This window comes from Phocoena phocoena, chromosome 10 (genome assembly GCF_963924675.1).
Source record: "Phocoena phocoena chromosome 10, mPhoPho1.1, whole genome shotgun sequence".
In the NCBI taxonomy this organism is placed as follows: domain Eukaryota; kingdom Metazoa; phylum Chordata; class Mammalia; order Artiodactyla; family Phocoenidae; genus Phocoena; species Phocoena phocoena.
This window is the reverse complement of record NC_089228.1, coordinates 93,028,981-93,037,610: the sequence shown is the minus strand read 5'-3', so window position 1 is coordinate 93,037,610 and position 8,630 is coordinate 93,028,981.

Genomic DNA, 8,630 nt, shown 5'->3' with positions numbered 1-8,630 from the left:
ATGTTAAAGCAAACACGGGTGTTTGTATCTTCACAGTTATTGTCACTTAAGTCAGATTTTATTCATTTAATAGAGCATGGATAACGTCATGGTTGGTATCTAATGTGGTCCTTCGTGGAAAGTTTGAAAATGTTTAAGGTATTGGCTCTAATCAAGGAGACTATTTACCCAGTTACTCATTCAGCTATGTTTTCTGGTTTATAGGATTGGAATGCAGGTGAAAATAGGGTAATATACACAAGCAGACGAAAAGTAACAATTGGTTAAAGGACTGTAAAGTATTGGAGAAGGAAGGGAATGGCGAAGTTGGAAGTTAAAACTCTCAACCCAGGTGATGCCGCTAGTGCGTTGCATGGTCAGGACAGGTGAGTGCCGGGCTGGGTCCCAGCAGAGATGGCCTCAAGCCCACAGACTCTAGGGCTGCATTCTATAGGGCGGCTAGCCTGCTGCTGCTGCTGGGACCTCGCTGCCCTGAGTGTGCTCACTTGTGTTGCTCAGGAAATACTTTGTGGAGTAGAGAACAGTGCACATAATATATGTAACTCAGAACTGTCTGTCACAGTCAAGTAATTTCAGCTGCTACAGAGGTTCAGTTCGGTAAAAGTGCAATGATTTCAAGCAAACAACTTTTTAAAAATTGAGAAAAACAAGATTTGTTTTCCACTATTCCTATTCCTAAGTCAACCTCCCATCAATTTCTAGGAACTAACTTATTTATTCAATCAGCACATTTATTGAGCACCTGCTAAGTTATTATTGAGCACTGGAAATTTAATAATGATCAAGACACAAATGATACAGTATGCCCATGTCATGTACATAAACCTGTAATTTACACTATTTTCTCTCTATATAGAAATTAAATAATATTCAAAATGATAGAATATTAACACTGGAGGGGATCTTAAATGTGGTAGTCTCAAAATGCTGGCCAGAGTAATGGATGGATGGATGACAGGCCAACAAATGGATAAGGTATTGTTCACCCCACTACACCATGGACTCCTCAAGCTCAGTGACTAACATGAAAACTACTGTATTACAAGGTGACTTAGGAGAGCTAAAAGAAAAGTGCTGTGTAGGCACAGAAGGTGATGGTTAATTCTCCTTAAGAGCCAAGGGTAAGGGTGCTTCACAAAGACCCTTTGAGCTGAGCCTTAACATTCTAGTTGAATTTTACCAGGTGGAAAAGAAAGTATATGGTGCATACAGGGTTAGAACGCAGTTTGGGAGGCTGGCCCCTCCCCCTGTGGTCAATGAAGTGGTAAGAAATGAAGTTCTGAAGGGAACGTGGTTAGAGTTACCGTGGTGAGCGACCTTGAATTCCAGGCTTCACTTGGACTTGGTTCTCCACTGCCTTCAGAACCAGGAACTTTGGGGATGGGAGAGTGGCAATCAGATCTGGTTTCTTGCACAGGGAACACAGAGAACCACAGAGGAAAGCATACACAAGAGCAGGAAGAGAACAGAGGCAAGAACTCAGTTTTGATCATCTTTCGACATGAAAATGAAACAGATCAAGAGCCTTCGGAAGTATGAGCAGTATTTAGTGAGACGGAGTCACACACCAATTCTGCTTATATCTTGGAACAAATAGTCGTTAACAGAGGGACAAACAGGGGAGCAAGCCATGGGGGTAGGAAGGGAATCGAATCTGGTTTTGAACATGATGCATTTGAGATGCTTGATGACTGGCAAACCTGGGGTCTGTTGAAAACTTGGGCTGGAACTTACAGAGGATGGAAAAGGTAAAGAGAAGCATTTAGTGGCCATTACATTTAATTGATATTTGAAGACATGACAGTGTAAGAAGTCATCATAGGGAGAGCATTAAGGGGGGAAGTGAATAAAGCTGAAGATGGAACCCTGAAATGACCTAGACCTAAGGTGGACGGTGAGAATAGGAAGGAGTCTGAGAAAGACAAAGGGACGAGGAAAAGTCAAGGGACTGAGAGCCAAGCCCGGAGACAACTTCAAACGGGCGCGTCCACTCCGTCCAAACAGGCAGGCCAGCAGAATCAAGGAGCTGGAGGGCCAGAAAAGGCCGTATGAATGTGGCAATATCAGGTGGTCCCAAGTTCCAAGAAAGAGTGGGTGTATTTTGAGATTGCGGGCATACTCCAAGGTTGCCAGATTGTAGTGAGCTGTGTATGAAAGTGAGACAGGGACATGAAAGTGATAAAGGGGGGCTGACATGTATTGGTGACAAGGTGGAGTAAGTCAAGATGGTACCGTAGGAGGAGGCGGGCTCAAGAGAAGCGTTTGTGTTTTGCATTTTAAGTGGGGGGACTCGGTAGGCATAGAGGAGGGGGCCGTGGAGAGGGTGAATCAAAAGGTACAGCAGAGAGGAATCAGCGTTGGAACTCTGGAGAAACAGAAGCCTCAAGAGGCTGTTCTGCCAAAAGTCACGATCCATGAGATGTGAACAAAAGCATTCTTTCATCCTTTTATTAAGGGTTACAAAAATTAGTGGTGAAGCTAGAGACATTTCCCCCACCCTATATGTCTACATTGATCCTGTTGCAGATGTCGAGCTCAAATGCAATGTGGGTACATTCTGGGGTTGTCCCCTTAACCCTGCCATTGAACACTGAGGATCAGAATCCCCACGGGTGACTACTCTTGGGCAAAGCATGAACTCTTCCAAGAAAAACGTGAGAAAGAAATGCCCTATAGCCCAGAAGTTAGAGCAAATTTCCAAACACGCCTTGGGAGAGTGCACGTATGAGTCACCACAAGTAAGCCTGAAGCAGGATGTGCAACGGATGCTTTGGCGCTGAGAGAGCTCAGAATAAACCAGGAAGCCAATGTTTTTAAGATAGTTTTACCAAGCAGTGGAAAACGAAGCCTACGTGGAGTTTGAGCGCAGTCAGAATTTAAGACCAGATGCAGCTATTTTTGCCTTTCTCATTGCTTATCATATTTACTGCCTTCTCACAGAAATCCTATAACATTGCAAATTACTTTTATTCATATTTGCAGAATCTCCTTGAAATGAGTTTGTTTAAAAACTGCAAGATGTTAAAGAGTTAGCCCTATGCCTTTTAAAAACTATGTCAAGACCACACCAATTACACAGATTTAACACACCTGCCAGATGCTTATGGCAGAAAATACACTTCAAGCAAAAACTAAACATCTGTTGTTCATAAACTTGTGCTAATGCTGAGGGGAAGCAAAATCTCAAAAGCATAAGCAAGCCTTCTATCAAGGAGCGATTCCTCCCGTTGAGAAGAAAACTCCTATACACGTGTGAAACAAAAAGATGATAGTTCTAAGACCAATAGTATTGCACATACATGTATGTATATATGTATATATGCTTAAAACTTTTCATAAATGTTTAAAGAATGTGAAGAAGTCACTGTGGATTGGGTGCATTTGGGGAAGGCTTTCTGAAGTAGGTAAGTTGTTCTTTGCCTTGCATTCAGTACAGAATTTGGATTGGCGGGAAGGAAAACAAAGCAGAGGATGTGGAAGAGCCTGCAGGTGAGGGACAAAGGGTGATAAAATAGGAAGAAAGTAGAACCAAGTCATAAAGAGACTTCTGGAACAAAGATCCTAAGTTTGGTGAGTGTGTGAAAGATACAGTAAGATCTTTCTTTATCTGTGGTTCATTCGGTTTTGTTTTGTTTTTTTGTGGTACGCGGGCCTCTCACTGTCGTGGCCTCTCCTGTTGCGGAGCACAGGCTCTGGACGTGCAGGCTCAGCGGCCATGGCTCACGGGCCCAGCCACTCCGCGGCATGTGGGATCTTCCCGGACCGGGGCACGAACCCGTGTCCCCTGCATCGGCAGGCGGACTCTCAACGACTGCGCCACCAGGGAAGCCTGGTTCATTCGGTTTTTATTCATTAACTTGGACATTGATTTATTAACTCAGCTAATATATATTAAGCACCTGGTATATATCAGGCTCTCTGTTAGGGCTAGAGCTGTAGTTCCCATCCGGGCTGATTTTCTCCCCAGGAGGCACTGGGCCATGTCTGAAGATGGTTCTTTATCATCACACCGAGGATGGTGTGCTACTGGCATTTAGTGGCTAGAGACCAGGGATGATGCTAAACATCCTACCATACACAGAACAGCCCTCACACCAAGAAATTTTCTGGCCCCAAATGTCAATATTGCTGCTGTTGAGAAACACTGGACTGGAGGGTTCGGATATCCTAGGTGAAGTCCCTGCCCTTTCAGGATCACAGGGGGAACTGACACTGTAAACTAAGATTTCCGGTGCACTACGCTCCATAATGAAGCAGGTACCGGGAACTATGGAAGAGCAGAATAAGATGCCACTAACTTTGCTTAGGGTTGAAAAGATTTCTGGAAGAAAGTCACATTGCAGATGACTCTTAAAAGATGAGTTGAAACTTGCCCAGGTAGGAGATGTGGGCGGAAGGAGAGTGTTCAAACATGCAGCATATTTGGGACCAGTGGGTAGTTTGGTGTAACTGGAATATAGGCTCTGTGGTTGGAGGGAATGGTGAGAGATGCGGCTGGGAAGTTAGGTTGGGACTACATCCAGGAGCGTGCTGTGGGCCCTATTCATCTCTATCCCAGCCACACTCAAGAAGAAGGACAATGTCCACCAAGGCAACCTCGAAGTAGCTGGGTTCTGCTGTTCTGTTTATGGCACTCTTGTCTGTAGATTTCATTTCCTCATCTGGGCTCCGGTAAGCATGTGTCCTCTGAGTTTTGAGTAAAGGTAATAGCGAAATAAAACCCTTGCTGATAATTTGTCCTAAAGATAGAAGCTGTCAGATAATCATTCAGAGTTTAAAAGCTCATGTCAATATTCCTTCAGATGAAGAAAATGGTAGGATAAAAATATAGCAGGGCTTATTAGTAACATCTTACCCATTTTTTCCCTAAATGGTTAGAACATACTGCCTTTCTCCGCTCTTTACATCAACGTTTCTGTTATTAAAGCTGTCTATTTTTCAGTTCTAAATCCTGGGAGGATTTTCCCCATGAATTTAACATGACTGAGGAAACTTGCTCCAGGGCAGAACTTTGCTGCAAATTATCTAACTGAGACTAGGCTGCATAATAAAGAGACTAAAAATGAATCACAGGCTTTTTGTAGCTTCAAATGTGGAGTTGCCTTTCTCCTTCACCCCCAACTTCATGATTATTCATAACAGAAAGAGGCCAGCTTTATACAATGATTTCATGGAGGAAATGTCCTTTGTGTTCAAAACTGGAGGCCGCCGCTGATACGGGCCGGGAGAGTGTATGTGGAGAGAGTTAGGGGGTTCTACCTAGTACTCCTAGGTAGGGGAACTACCATTTCTAAGCTGCTTCAAAGGCCACTCCTGACTATCACTGGGGGGTGTGCATGACACTCCCGGGGTCAGGCAGTGCCTTCTAAATGGCACTCAGGTTATCTGTTCAAGCCCAAGTCTCTGCATGTGTATAACCGTGACCTTACTGGGTTTTAGGTATTATGTAGGTTCTACCAAGAGCAAGTGTATACAAATAACCCATTATACTGGAAAAGGAACCTTAAAGCAGAATTACAAATCTTTCTCAGTGCCCCCTCTTCTGCTTTCTGACTCTTTGCAGGGGAAAGTGTAAGGGGTACCCTACACTCTAGTCTGTGGGAGCCATGAACCCCGCCCTCATTTTTCAGTAATTGATTCTGGAAAGCTTTTCCTTCTTCATATCATCCTGACGTTTGAAAGTTCTTTTTCCTTTAGAGAAGCCACCAAGCTTCCCCTCTCCCCTCTGGTATTTAACCTAAATTTATACACAGTACTACTTAATACTCTTTGGTAGGGTCCCTTAGCATGGATGTCAACAGAGGTCCAGCACCAGAGGCTAGACCATTCTAACGGCTTGACGGGAATCAACTCGTTTCATCCTCACAATGTGTCTGTGAAGTAGGTACTCTTTGGCCTCGTTTATAGGTGACAACTTGAGGCACAGAAAGATGAAGTGACTTCTAAAGGTCACGGAGCTAGAAAGACAGAGAGCCAGCAGTCCATTGTGATGTGATTCATAATAAAAATATATATTTGGTCTTTGTCACCATTTCTGGCACAGAGCTCCTAAAACCCTTGGCATTTCCTTAGTGATGAGAGCAATAAATATGTCTTCGGTTATGTTAATGAGGTAACTTTTGGACCTCACCTTGCCAGGGTCCCCATCCATGAGATTAGAGGGTCAGAAGTCTCAGTCCCATCCCCCAGCCTCTGGAAAGGGGAGAGAGTCTGGAGCTTGAATCAATCACCAATAGCCAGTGAATTAATCAATCATGCTTATGTAATGAAGCCTCCATAAAACCCAGAAGGAGAGGGTTCAGAGAGCTGGTTGGTGAACATGTGGAGACTTGGGGGCGCCTAGAGAGGGCATGGAAGCTCGGCACCCTTTCCCACACACCTTGCCCTAAGCATCTCTTCCATCTGGCTGCTCCTGGGGTTTTTGTTTTTTATAATGAACTGGTGATCTAGTAAGTGAAATGTCAGAGTTCTATGAGCCGCTCTAGCAAATTAATCAAAACTGAGGAGGGGGCTATGGGAACCTCTGGTTTATAGCCAGTCAGAAGCGCAGGTAACAACCTGGGCTTTCGATTTACCTCAGAAGTTGGGAGGGAGCAGTCTTGCGGGACAGAACCCTTACCCCATGGAATCTGATGCAGTCTCCGTGTAGATGGTGTTAGAACTGAGTTGAATTTCACGACACCCTGCTGATATCTGAGAATTGCTTGGTGTGGTGTAGGAAGCCCCCATCCCTGACACCCACACTGGGATTAATTCACAGATACGGGCCAGTGGGGTTCTGAGGCCCCATCCAACGTGGCGGCAGAGTCACACAGGGCCTCAGATGGTCTCACCCAGAACGTCTGAAGGGACTTAATGGCAAATAACTGGTTTTGCTTCTTTGTTTGTTTGTTTTAATGAGCATGGTAGCCCAAGTTTTTTCCACCCCCTTGAGTTTGAGGGCACAGCTGTTGATTGCCAGAATCCTCACTATTCGTGGTTCTTATACTTCTGCTTTGAAACAGCCCAGCTCCACCACATGAAGCAATTTTTTAAATCATCATGTGTTTACTAGGGGGGAAAAAAAACCTTAAACAAACAAGGTATACAGGTAGATTAGGGGATGGGATTAGGAGTCTGGGATGTCCAGCGCTGTGTTTTTGACCGACTGAAAGGATTGTTGAAAACAACTGAAGGACTTACATCTTGGCTAGCTTGTGCATTTTCAAAGTATCATCGTTAATACCCATTTCTTCGCCAGCCCAGCTCAGCTGGCTTCATGTTACCACCAGTAATCCCTGAGGAGAGAACAAGAGCCTGGGCTGGTTAGGCCTTCGAGTTGGAGTGGAGAATGTGTGTGCACTGCATCCTCTTTCTGTAACCAGCACGGTGGATGCTCGGAGGGCAGCCCCTGTTCCAGGCCCACACCCACCAGGAAAAAGGCCAGCATACTAGAGCCAACTCCACAAAGCGTTCTTGAGAAATGGATACTTCGCTCAAGACATTGAGGAAAGATAGGAAAGGACTCACATTATATATACACAGTGTGGCAAAAATGTCCCAAACCCCCCATGCAAGGCATCTCTGTTCTTCCTTCCCAGACACCGTAAGCAGCAACAAAGAGAGGAAACAAGAAAATGAGCCTAATAAATATAAGGAAGGAAAATACGGAGGAAGAAAGAACAGAGGAATGGAAAATATTTTTCTTTAAACTCAGGTGAACCAAATATCTTTGTTGGCTGAGTTAGCAAAGGAGAGTCAGCGGGGGGCTGATCGTGAAATAAACTCATGAAATGAAAGTATTTGTTCCTTCTCTTCTCTTTAGGGCTGTTTATTACTTATGAACCACGAGGGTAAAGTGCAATGTCAGGAGAGTGACGATGGTAGAATTCATTCCTTACTGTATGTCTCTGACCATCAACAGTCATCCCTCGGTATCCATAGGATTTGGCTCCAGGGCCCTTCACAGATTCCAGAATCTGCAGATGCTCACGTTCCTTATATAAAATGGTGTGGTATTTGCATATAACCTAGGCGTGTCCTCCCGTATACTTTAAATCATCTCTAGATTACCTGTAGTACCTAATACAATGTAGCTGCCATGTAAATAGTTGTCACCATGCAACAAATTTCAGTTTTGCTTTTTGGAGCTTTTTGGAATTTTGTTTTTTCAAATGTTTTTGATTCATGGTTGAGTATTAGAAAATGGAACCCACAGATACAGAGAGCTGACTGTATATGCAGTTTGTCAAGAGACGATGCAAGCCACATCTGTTAATGGAAGCCTTCACTGAGGCTTGATGCAAGAAATCATTGGGTTATCAGTAGATCTCAGCTTTTCAGCTCACAAGTTGCTCAACTATACTGTAAAAGGGAGAAAGTGAATGTCAGGGCCTCAGTTTACTGCCCTTGAACTTGAATATCAGTGGCTTAGAAATGAAGGAAAGATCATATTTGAATGTAAATGTCTAGCTTGCTATCCTGAATCATCTGAGTCATAAGATAATGCCCTTGTTTAAGGAAAACCAAAGACTGCTTATCTCTGTGCTACTGGGTGTCAGCCACCAGGGCCAGCACCGCCCCAGGTACCTCTTGACAAGGCATCCAGCTGACATATTACTGTTTGACACATTGCTGCCTGTAAACACATC